The 12,393-nt window shown below is 35.9% G+C and overlaps 1 protein-coding gene across 1 annotated transcript in view; it reads left to right on the top strand.

Moving 5' to 3' along the window:
* EYS (eyes shut homolog) overlaps positions 1-12,393 on the top strand; it is a 1,808,075-nt gene that overhangs the window by 864,375 nt on the left and 931,307 nt on the right.

Here is a 12,393-nt window from a genome sequence, read left to right on the forward strand (position 1 = left end):
CCATGTCTCTGTAAAGGACATGATCTCGTTCCTTTTTATGAATCATGGTACACATACCATGGTGTATGTGTACCACATTTTCTTTATCCAGTCTATCATTGATGAGCATTTAGGTTGATTCCATGTCTTTGCTATTGTGATTGGTACTACAGTGGACATATGCGTGAATGTATCTTTATAATAGAATGATTTATATTCATTTGGGTATATACCCAGTAATGGGCTTGCTGGGTCAAATGGTATTTCTGCTTCTAGATCTTTGGGGAATTGCCGCACTGTCTTCAACAATTGTTATACTAATTTACACTCCTACCAACAGCGTAAAAATTGTTCTTCTTTCTCTGCAATCTTGCCAGCATCTATTGTTTCTTGACTTTATAAGTCGCCACTCTGAATGGTGTGAGATGGTATCTCATTGTGGTTTTGATTTGCATTTCCCTATTGATCAGTGATGTTGAGCTTTTTTTCATGTTTGTTGGCTGCATGAACAAAAGACACTTCTTTTGACAAGTGTCTGTTCATGTTTTTTGGCTACTTTTTAATGGGATTGTTCATGTTTTTCTTGTAAATTTGTTTAAGTTCCTTGTAGACTCTGGATATTAGACCTTTGTCAGATGGATAAATTGCAAAAATTTTCCCTATTCTGTAGGTTATCTGTTCACACTGATGATAGACTTTTTTTTTTTTTCTTCTGTGAAGAAGCTCTTTAGTTCAATTAGGTTCCATTTGTCAATTTTTGCTTTTGTTGCAATTGCTTTTGGTGTTTTTGTAATGAAATCCTTGCCCATGCCTATGTCCTAAATGGCATTGCCTAGATTTTCTTCTAGGGTTTTTATGGTTTTGAGTTTTACATGTAAGTTTTTAATTCATCTTAAGTTAATTTTTGTGTAAGGTTTAAGGAAGTGTCTCAGTTCCAACTTTCTGCATATGGCTAGCCAGTTTTCCCAGCACCATTTATTAAATAGAGAATCATTTTACCATTGCTTGTTTTTGTCAGGTTTGTCAAAGATCAGCTGGTTGTAGGTCTGCAGTCTTATTCCTGAGTTCTCTATTCTGTTCCATTGGTCTATGTGTCTGTTTTCATGCCAGTACCATGCTATTTTGGTTACTATATTCCTTGTAGTATAGTTTGAAGTCTGATAGTGTGATGCCTACAGCTTTGTTCTTTTTAGTTAGGATTGATTGTTTTGGCTGTATGGGCTCTTTTATTGTTCCATGTGAATTTTAAAATAGTTTTGTTTTCTTAAATTATGTAAAGAATGTCAATGGTAGTTTAATGGGAATAGCATTGAATCTATAAATTACTTTGGGCAATACGGCCATTTTCACGATATTGATACTTCCTATCCATGAGCATGCAATGTTTTTCCATTTGTTTGTGTCTTCTCTGATTTCCTTGAACAGTAGTTTGTAGTTCTCCTTGAAAAGGTCCTTCACTTCCCTTGTTAATTGTATTCCTAGGTACGTTATTTTCTTTGTAGCAATTGTGAATGGGATGTCATTCATAATTTGACTCCCTGCACCCCTGTTGTTGGTGTATAGGAATGCTAGAGATTTTGCACACTTATTTTCAAAGCTGTTCATGGGTCCAGGGGAGGTCAGCATGTTTGGAATTATTGGTGTGTCCTTGTGAGGTAATATATCTAGAGATAGTAAGTTATCCAGAATGGACAGAGGGCTTTCCTGTTGAAACATTTGGAGTGGCCCAGGTTCTACACACATCTACTTGTCCTAAACCTCATGTTGACCTCCTAGAAGCCATCCTCGAGGAAAGCTTCTATGACTCTCACTTGCTTCTGCTGAAAAATCACACTTCAGTTACCTTAGCATATCTTTCCCTGCCTGGCTGGTTTGTCCTTTAAAGAAATCCAGTGGATGGAAGATTCTGCCCCTCTGCTGCCTCACCTCCACCCCATTCCAGCTTCCTCACCTGCACTCATCTGCCTCACTACCTTGGGGAGCATAGGATTGGCCTTACAGGTAGCCTGCCCCAGCGTGGATTCTAACCAACCCATTTTGTCTTCACTTTTCCCCTTTGCAGACTGCCCTGGGTTTTTGCCCTAAAGTAGTATGGTTTATTGCTAAGGCCCATTTACCACTGAGGCCTCACCAGCTGCCCTTTGCTGTCTCTGGCCAGAACTCAGGCACCACCACTCAGTGACCTTGAGAAATAAGTTATGTGTGAAGTGCTTAGCATGAATGACCACTCCTCAAATGGCAGAAACTATCTACCAGTGTCCTCTATATATGTAAAACTCTTAAATTCCTTCATCTAGACTTAACCGGGCCCGATTTTAGGTTATCTGCAGATGATTATGAATTCATGATTGAAAGAATCTTTTAGAAACCATGTTATTTGAACCGTGGAACACAGTTAAAACTATGACCAGATAAAACTAAGGAAAACAGTGTTTTATATAAAGTTTGTCATAAACAGTATTTTTATTAGATAAGCAAATATATCTCTACTCTAGCTTTTTATAATATTGTTTAGAAAGGTTATTGAATTACTCAGTTAAAAGAAAAAATAGGGTACAAATGTACAGTTAGAAGAAGTAAAATCTTGTGTTTGATAGATCAGTAGGGTTACTATAGTTAACAAAATCTATCACACATTTCAAAATAGCTAGAAGAAAATAATTTGAATGTTCCTAGCATTAAAAAAAGATAAATATTTAAGACAGTGGATATCCCAATTACTTTGATTTGACCTTTATAGGTTAGATGAATGTATCAAAATGTCACATATACCCCCAAAATATGCACATCTATTATGTATTAATAAAAAAGAGAAAATATTTTGTGTCACACTTACTTCACAGCTATAAGTTTTATAGAGTTAGTGGCATGTTACTATACTTCTTCAGGATAAATATGACTCTACTATGTAAGTCAGTCTCCACAATTGGGGCTTGTACTTGTTTTCTCTTCATTGAGTTCTCTAATAACATCTCAAATTAGAACGATCATCAGGAAATGTTTCATAAGTAAGTGGAGGTAAGAATAGTTGATCAGGTGGCTCACACTTGTAATCCCAGCACTTTGGGAGGCTGAGGTGGGCGGATCACAAGGTCAGGAGATCAAGACCATCCTGGCTAACACGGTGAAACCCTGTCTGTACTAAAAATACGAAAAATTAGCCGGGCATGGTGGGGGGCGCCTGTATTCCCAGCTACTCGGAGAGGCTGAGGCAGGAGAATGGCGCAAACCCGGGAGGCAGAGCTTGCAGTGAGCCGAGATTGCGCCACTGCACTCCAGCCTGGGTGACAGGGCGAGACTCCGTCTCAAAAAAATAAATATAAAAATAAAAAAAAAAGAACAGTTGATCAGTATTTTTAAATGCTTAGTGGAAATCGTATATCTTCTAAAAAGAGATCAATTATCTGGATATAAGTAATCCTAGAATAATTTAAGATCATTACAATAACAAAATGGCAAAAGGCTTGACACTTCGCAAGTATTATAAAACGGTGGTTAAATTTAATTTTTTGGTGTTAGAGCTGTTGCAAAACCAAATTAGTTGTCTTGTGAAGTTGTGTGTTTCATGACACTGGAAAGGTCCTGAAAAATCCAAATAATTACTTCTTGAATGTGCTTTTTGGAAAATTTCAGCACTAGAAAATGTGGACATTCAAATGAAATAAAAATTTAAAAAGATTTTATCAGAAACCACTTTTGTACCTGAGTACATGAGTGGATCAGGATTTGGACTGACTCTTCCTATGGGGAACGCTATGTTTTCAGTGAAACCTAAAATTGTTCCTGTCAACAGAATTCTTTTTAATTTGAACTCAGAGGAGATACAGGGCTGTATTTACTGGTAGACTCAAAATCTTATATGTCTTAGATTGTGTTTTGAGGATTTTCAAGTGTATATAAATGACCCTGAAAAGTGCATAGTGCATAGCTATAAAAGGTAACTACCATTAACATTATAATATTTGTTTATAATATTTGGTGTCTTGACTAGTTCAATTTAATTTAAATTTGTAAACTTTCTTAATAATTGAGAGTTTTGCCTTGAGAAGAGATTTCTGATCACAGTGGAGTAGTATAGAAATGGTGATAGATTGAGGTAAGTTTCATTGTCCAGGTTGGTTCTGGCCATTTGCTTGTTATCTCTTAAAAATAATCCCCTTAATAAAAATCTAATTTCTTTTATATTGAATGTTCTTAAAAGTGGAATATAGAAGAAAAAAATTATCTTAACCAAAGTTCTCAGTGTAGTTTGAATTTATTAAATTCCCTTCTTCATTTTTTTCTTAGATGTTTTTTAACATATGAAATAGGTTGGGGCCCCTCACATGGCATGTGGAGCAGTTGTTTTTAATGCTTTTCATCTCATCCCAGCTGTGTTGGACAGTTCCCAAGTATATTGACTATACCACACTTCAATATTTTGTATTTTTGTGACTTAGGGCTCTTTTTTTTTTTTTTTTTTTTGGAAGCTAGGGTATCTTACTGAGTATACACACAAGATAGCCACTCACATAAATCAGCCCAGAAGTTTGCTCCTATTAGCCTACGAGCTACCTGTGGCTAGTAGGGAATAAGAATCAGTGAATAATTGCTTTGTTCATCAGTCGTTCTGAGGTAGTTTCTGATTTGTCTTCTTTACAGATTTTTCAATTAGTCCTCATTTTGTACATAATTATGTATTGCATATAACAATTTACCCTCAAAATTCTGTTGCTTAAACAACAAGCATTTAGGCCAGGTGCAGTGGCTCACGCCTGTAATCCCAACACTTTGGGAGGCCAAGGCAGGTGGATCACGAGGTGAAGAGATCGAGATCATCCTGGCCAACATGGGTAAACCCTGTGTTTACTAAAAATACAAAAATTAGCTGGGCTTGGTGGCACACACCTGTAGTCCTAGCTACTTGGGAGGCTGAGGCAGGAGAATTGCTTGAACTCGGGAGGTGGAAGTTCCAGTGAGTAGAGATCACACCACTGCTCTCCAGCCTGGGCGTCAGAGCAAGACTCTATCTCAAACAAACAAACAAACAAACGAGCACAAGCGTTTGTTATCTCACCATTTCTGTGAGTCAAGAGTTTAGGAGCAGCTTATCTGGGTGGTGCTGGCTTAGTATATTTCAGGAGGTTGCACACAAGATGCCAGCTGGATTACAATCATATAACGACCCACATGGGGTTGAAAGATCCCCTTCTATATTAACTTATGTGGCTATTGGTCAAGGCTCCAGTTCTTTTCCACATGGGCCTCTTTATAGTGATACATGAGTGTATGATAGAGCATCTAGCTTGCCTGCACAACAGATCCAAACAGAGTAGGAGGAAGCCAGCTTTCCAATGATGGGGGTTGGAAGGGGGCGTAGACTTCGTTTTGTTTCTTTTTTTTTTGCTGAGAAAAGTATGAAAAAATGTGAAAACTACTGCAGTCAGACTGAGTCCCAGTTACTCAATGTGACAAACTGCTAAATAATGCATTCTTATTTGACTTCTCTTTTTCCCTGTTTTGTTCTTTCCACTCTTTCATTTCTGCTTACTTGGATCACCTTCTAAATAAACAACCTGCACCCAGCTCTGTCTTAATTTCTGCATATGGATCATTTCAAATTAATGAAGTTTAAGTACTGTCAATATCAATATATAGAGCAATATTTTACTAAAAACTGATATGAAATATCATCTATAAAAAGGAACTACTTTGAGTTTCATTCATTCATAACTACTGAGACAGGTGTAGTTAATGTCCTTTTTACCTAAATCTTTGTATATGTCTACATACAATTTCAACAGTTATTTAGACAATATTCTAGTTTTTTAAGGGGTTTCAGGAGACTTTGGTTTATGTTACAATAATTGCTAAGAATAACTCCTCTTAATCTCTATGCATAATTGATAGTGATAATAGAATTACTCAGGATAAAAGTAAAAATGTTAAATTAAAATGACCTTCAAGATACATAATATAAACAACACTAAAATTACTTATTTTATAATTCAATTTGGATTATGCTTTATGCAGTTTGACTATAATAAAATTAAATTACACATTTGAAAATACATATAATAATTAGATTCCAATCTATCACTATCTCTGCAACAAAGCAATGAAATGAGTTTAAAATACCTGTATTTTTTAAAATTTAGAGCATATTATGTGATCAATTGAATAGTAATAAAAATACTGAAATGAGAAGCAGTATAATATTGAACTCATAATCAAGACCATTCTGGTCAGATCATCGGCTTTGCCTATTCACTGGATATCCCCTACTTATCAACCTGATGCTCCTATTGTGTTTCCCAGAAACATAGTAGTTTACAATGTCATCTATAAAAATAACGTTTTAAAAAAGAAAATAAGTCAAATTTGTAAGTCCATGGCCATTCATCTGAAGGATGAATATAAATAGAAATAGGTGAATTACTATGACCTAGATGACAATTTCTGATCCAGTTAGATATTCTGGTATATCATCCAGGACAGAGAAGAGGCCAGGACACAGGGATAAGTGAAGTATAAGATGGTTTGGTTTAGTTTGGTTTATGGTTATTCCTCAGAACTATAGTTTCTTATGTAAAAACAAGGCAAAAATTCCAAACCGTCAAAATTTTTGGCTACAGCACAGGTAAATAAACAAAATTAAGTAGAAGTAATATCTGAGGTATGTAGATTTCTAACTGGAGGCTTCCTATTCATGATTAAGTATGATCAGTTACTGATAGAGTACTATTCAGAGAGATATATACTTATAATTTTTGCATATTTTAAGAAAATAAGTTATGTGTAGTTGTGGTCACTAATTATTAAAAAAGAAGATAAATCACAGAAAAGAACTGTGGTGATTCTGAAATTGTATGAAGTCATTTACATATCGGATACTTTTCAGCTATTCTAACTTGAGAATTCTTGGCTTCAGTGAAGTTTATAAATAAACACTCAGCTTCTGAGCATTTAGAGTTAATGTTTGAAAGTTGATGCTTTGCAGATATAAAAAGTCTTGTTATAACATTGTTCCTTCCTTGACAATTATTAAACTACATCCTATCAATTATATTATCAAAGCCCAGCAAGTGGTCTATTAGAAATTATAAATGTAATATAAATAGAATATAAATTTAATTATTTTTAAATGTAAATATTTCAAAGGCAAAGAAGAATTTAGTGAGTGTATGTAACTTGAATTAAGTCCCGTTTAAATTAAAATATTATCCATCTCAAAAAATAAAAAAAGGTTTCTGAATAGAATAGATTGTGGGGGATGAAAATTCAGTTTTTGTACCCTTCTTATTCTTTCTTACTTGAGTTCTATGATACCAGACACATTTGTTTAATAAACAAATAAAGCAATTCTAGAGAATTGCTTTGTATGTGCCTCATAATTTATCTTAATAAAGGAACCAAGTGCTGTTTTTGGAGTGGTAAAATCTATAAAACTCCCTTGGACAAGACCAACAGGAGACATGGGCCTGCATTATCATTAAGGAACAGAAACAAGTGAAGAAAATAATGGAAAAATAAATACTATGATGTTGGGCTTAATAAATGTGAAATAAAAGCAGCTGTATCAAAGGAACAGTATCAGCAACAATAGTGAAGGCCTGAAGGAGGATTTTCAGGAAGGTCTTGGGTAGTAAGTGGTGACTAGCAAAATGGTTATGGGAAAGTATCCAGGCCAGGTTGTTATCGAAACAGCTGCAAACCATACAAAATAATTTCATTTACTTCTTATCTGCAACAGCAGGTTGTAAGATAGTACTTTCCAATTTGAAGAATCATTTGAGAGTGGCTCCTGTCACCTGTTAATAGCAGTTAAACTAAATCTTTTGTATCAATAAGCTAAACGGAGGCATGATGTTGGGTCCTTCTAATGTTAAGTTCTGAGTTCTCATTTTTAACAATTGCTTTCATTGTTATATTTTTAGTTGCTATGCTGCAAAATCAACTTGTCTTTTATGCCCCTCCTCCTAGTATTGCAGAGCAATTCTTATGTTAAAAGCCCAGTGTGACAGTGTCATTATGTAGTAGTGTTTAACAGTTTTTAGTAAATCCTTTTGTATAAACAAGTTGGGTAAGTAATTTCAATCCATCAGACATTCTATTAAAATGCTTATAAGTGAATAAATATGCATGGGATAAAACTGCTTATAATACCAATATAAGTAGCACAATTTCCCCACGTTATAAATTTTAACAGATCGTTGTGTAAATATTTTTATGAAACATAGGGTTATAAATTGTTATGCACTTCTATTTTATAGGCGTTTTCAAAATCTTTCCTCCATTCAAGCTAAGAATGTAAACATCACATAACCTTGAAGGAACGAAGAGTAAAAGTTTAACATTAAAAGTTTAAAATTGAAATCATAGGCCTTTTGCAAATAACAAGAAGATGACTGCATTAACACACCCCGAAATTAGCAAGTGGAGTTCATTCCAGGAAATCAAACCTTAGCATTCATAAAACATTCAGTATAATTCACTATATTAACACTTGATCAAGAAAAATACACATGACTGTATCAATCATTATCATATCATATATCATTTAATCAATATGATTATATATCAACAGATGAATAAGTAAAACCATATAATGATCTTAATGGATGCACAAAAATCGCTTGACGAAACTTAATTTCCACTCATAAAAACTGTCAAAAAAACTAAGAATAGGCCAGGTGCGGTGGCTCACGCCTGTAATCCCAGCACTTTGGGAGGCCAAGACAGGCAGATCACGAGGTCAGGAGATCGAGACCATCCTGGCCAACATGGTGAAATCCCGTCTCTACTAAAAATACAAAATAAAATAGCTGGGTGTGGTGGTGTGCGCCCCTAGTCCCAGCTACTTGGGAAGCTGAGGCAGGGAAATTGCTTGAACCCGGGTGGCAGAGTTTGCAGTGAGCCGAGATCGTGCCACTGCACTCCAGCCTGGTAACAGAGAGAGACTCCGTCTCAAAAACAAAAACAAAAAACAAAATATCTAAGAATAAAAGGTAACCTCCTTAACCTAATAAAGGCTACGTTTTAAAAACCTATAGCTAACATCATTCTTAATGATGAAAACTAAACCGTTTCTCCTTCAGATTTGATACAGGCAAACATTTCCTCTCACAACACTGCTATTTAATATCCTACTAGAAGTCCTGCTGAGTGCAATAAGACAAGGAAAAGAAATAAAAGGTATGCGGATTGAACAGGAAGAAACAGAACGGTCTTTATCTACAGATGCAATCATTATCTTTGTAGAAGATAATTTTCTCTGTAGAAAACCCTCTACTATTTTTGAAAAAACCTCTTGGACCTGATAAGCTAGTGTAACAAGGCTTGCAGGATATAAGATCATCATACTGAAGTCAATTGCTTTCCAGTAATGAACACTGGAATATTGGAAAGAAGAAACACAAAACAAAACAAATATACCACTTAGAACAGTAAACAAAAATGAAGCATTTAGGGATAAATCTAATAAAATGTTTATGATATCTCTATGTAGAAAACTATAAAATATCAGTGAAAGAAATCAAAGAAGATACGTGTAACTGGATATTTCTTAACATAAATTGAAAAACTCAATATTGTTAAGATATTGTTTCTTACAACTTGATCTATAGATTCAAAGCCATTTCACTCAAAATTCCAGAAAAGATTTTAAAAATATATATGAAGAAATTATTTCAAATTATTTATATAGGCACTTCTCCTTTAAAGAGGTGTGCGTGACTCCTCATCTGTTAAGCGTGGGATGTGCAAAGCAACTTGCCTCTAAAGAGTAATGTTGATATAATATGATGAGAGCCTTTTCTATGATGTCTTTCTCCCGGAAACCTATAACACCAGTGTAACCATGGGACTAATATTAAACAAACCTAAATTGAGGTATAGTTTACAAAATACTTGACCAATGCTCTTCAAAACAGTCGAAGTCATCAAAAACAAGGAAGTATGAGAACATATTACAGTCTAAAGGAGCCCTAAGGAGATATGCAACTAAATGGAATGTGGTATTCTGAATAGGATTCTTGAACAGAAACAAAAGACTTTAGATAAAAGCTAAGGAAACTGCAATAATACATAGACTTTAGTTAGTAATAATGTAGTAATATTGTGTCACTATTTGTGACAAACATACCATGTGAATGTAAGATGTTAACAATAAAGGAAACTGGATACATAGTCTATGAGAACATTCTGGGCTACCCTTGCAACTTTTCTTTTATTTTTTTTCGAGACGCAGTCTCGCTCTGTCGCCCAGGCTGGAGTGCAGTGGCGCAATCTCGGCTCACTGCAAGCTCTGCCTCCCGGGTTCACGCCATTCTCCTGCCTCAGCCCCTCCAAGTAGCTGGGACTACAGGCGCCTGCCACCACGCCCGGCTAATTTTTTGTATTTTTAGTAGAGACGGGGTTTCACCGTGGTCTCGATCTCCTGACCTCGTGATCCGCCCGCCTCGGCTTCCCAAAGTGCTGGGATTACAAGCGTGAGCCACCACGCCCGGCCTTACCCTTGCAACTTTTCTGTTATCCTTAAAATTGTCGCAAAATACAAATTATATTAAAAATTTTTAAAACTATCTCCTTTAAAAAATCTTTATTAGGTAAGTAGTTTTTTTTTTCCTTTGCAATGAAAATTAAAATAAATGTTAATATTGTTCATAGGTAAGAACGTAGACAAATGGACATTTTAGATAACTCTGCCAAGAATATAAATTGATAATATGACTGGGCAACATAGCATGACCCATTCTGTATAATGGACACAGATAAAATGTCCATTTTATATAATGAACACACACACAAAAATTAGGCAGGTGTGATGGTGCACACTACCTGTAGTCCTATGTGGGAGGCTGAGGTGTGAGGATTACTTTGAGTTTTATATTACAGTGAGCTATAATCGGGCCACTGCATTGCACTCCAGCCTGGGTAACAGAGGAAGAACCTGTCTCAAAAATAAATTAAATATATTGATAATGCATTTTTGAAGAACAATTTACGATATTCAAGGAAAGACAATGAACACTTCGATAATTGACAAAATGAGCTCTGAGTTTATTTTGCATATAAGAGTAAACCACTAGTGATGAATTCCTCTCAAAAAAAAAAAAACACTGCTGTGGGTTTCTTTTTGCTACAAAGATGGGGAGGTTCACTGTGGCAGTGGGAATTCAATACTGAAGATTTCATCTTGACAGTGCAAAATCAGACCATCCATAAATCCACACACAGTTAAAGCAAGTCTTTCTTTCTTTTTTTTTTCTTTTTGTTTGTTTGTTTTTGTTTTTGAGATGGAGTCTCGCTCAGTCGCCCAGGCTGGAGTGCAGTGGCGCGATCTCGGTTCACTACAAGCTCCGCCTCCCGGGTTCACGCCATTCTCCTGCCTCAGCCTCCTGAGTAGCTGGGACTACAGGCGCCCGCCACCACGCCTGGCTAATTTTTTGTATTTTTTTAGTAGAGATAGGGTTTCACCGTGTTAGCCAGGATGGTCGCGATCTCCTGACCTCATGATCCACCCGCCTCGGCCTCCCAAAATGCTGGGATTACAGGCATGAGCCACTGCGCCCGGCCCTAAGGCACGTCTTATTGTTTGTTGGTCAAGAAAGTCTTCAGCTAGGTAAGAATCTAGCACAGTGGGGTTACTAACATTCTGGATGGTCTAAAATTCATAGTTACCTAGCTTCAGCCCGGTAGACCCAGTTGCAGTGAAAACCAGAACGTAATTTTTATATCACCTAAGCAACTGTGAATCCAGGTAAAACAGAGTGGCTAAATTTGGCTAGCTGATTAGTACAGACCAATAAATTCTACTTTTGCAAATTTGCTAGGCTTGTGACTTTGGTAAAGTTATATATTGTGAATAAGTTTTCAGTAAATATTAGCTGTGGTAAAACTTGTGATCCAATACTGTATAATGATCTAATTTCTATTTATTGAATCTATCCTTTTTCATCAGCATCACCCCAGACTGTGCCCTCCCACATTATATTTCAGCCATTCAGAACTAATTGCAATTTCTGGATTAACTCACACTCTTTTCTTATTCTTGCCCTTGCATATACTCTGCCATGATAAAAATACATTTCTCTATATGCTGATTATAGCATTTATCATATAATTGTGTCGGCTACTTGTCTAGTTTCCCAGCTGGGTTCAGTGCTTCTTGAAGGCAGATGCAGAGTTTTACTTTTGTTTGTATTCTTAGCATTCATAAAATACCTGCATGTTGTTGGCACTTGACAAATCTGTATCTATAGCTATGGACATTGCACTTTAATCAATATTATGGATCCTCCATCAGTTCTTGAAGCATGGTTTAACAGCTGACATCTAAATGGTTTATATTAAAGCATCCCTAAAAAATAAGAGGAAGTACAATCGTCTCTGACCTATTGACTCTTTCCATATCTATTCTTCCAATTATGGAGC

Source organism: Nomascus leucogenys, chromosome 3, assembly GCF_006542625.1.
Source record: "Nomascus leucogenys isolate Asia chromosome 3, Asia_NLE_v1, whole genome shotgun sequence".
NCBI lineage: Eukaryota > Metazoa > Chordata > Mammalia > Primates > Hylobatidae > Nomascus > Nomascus leucogenys.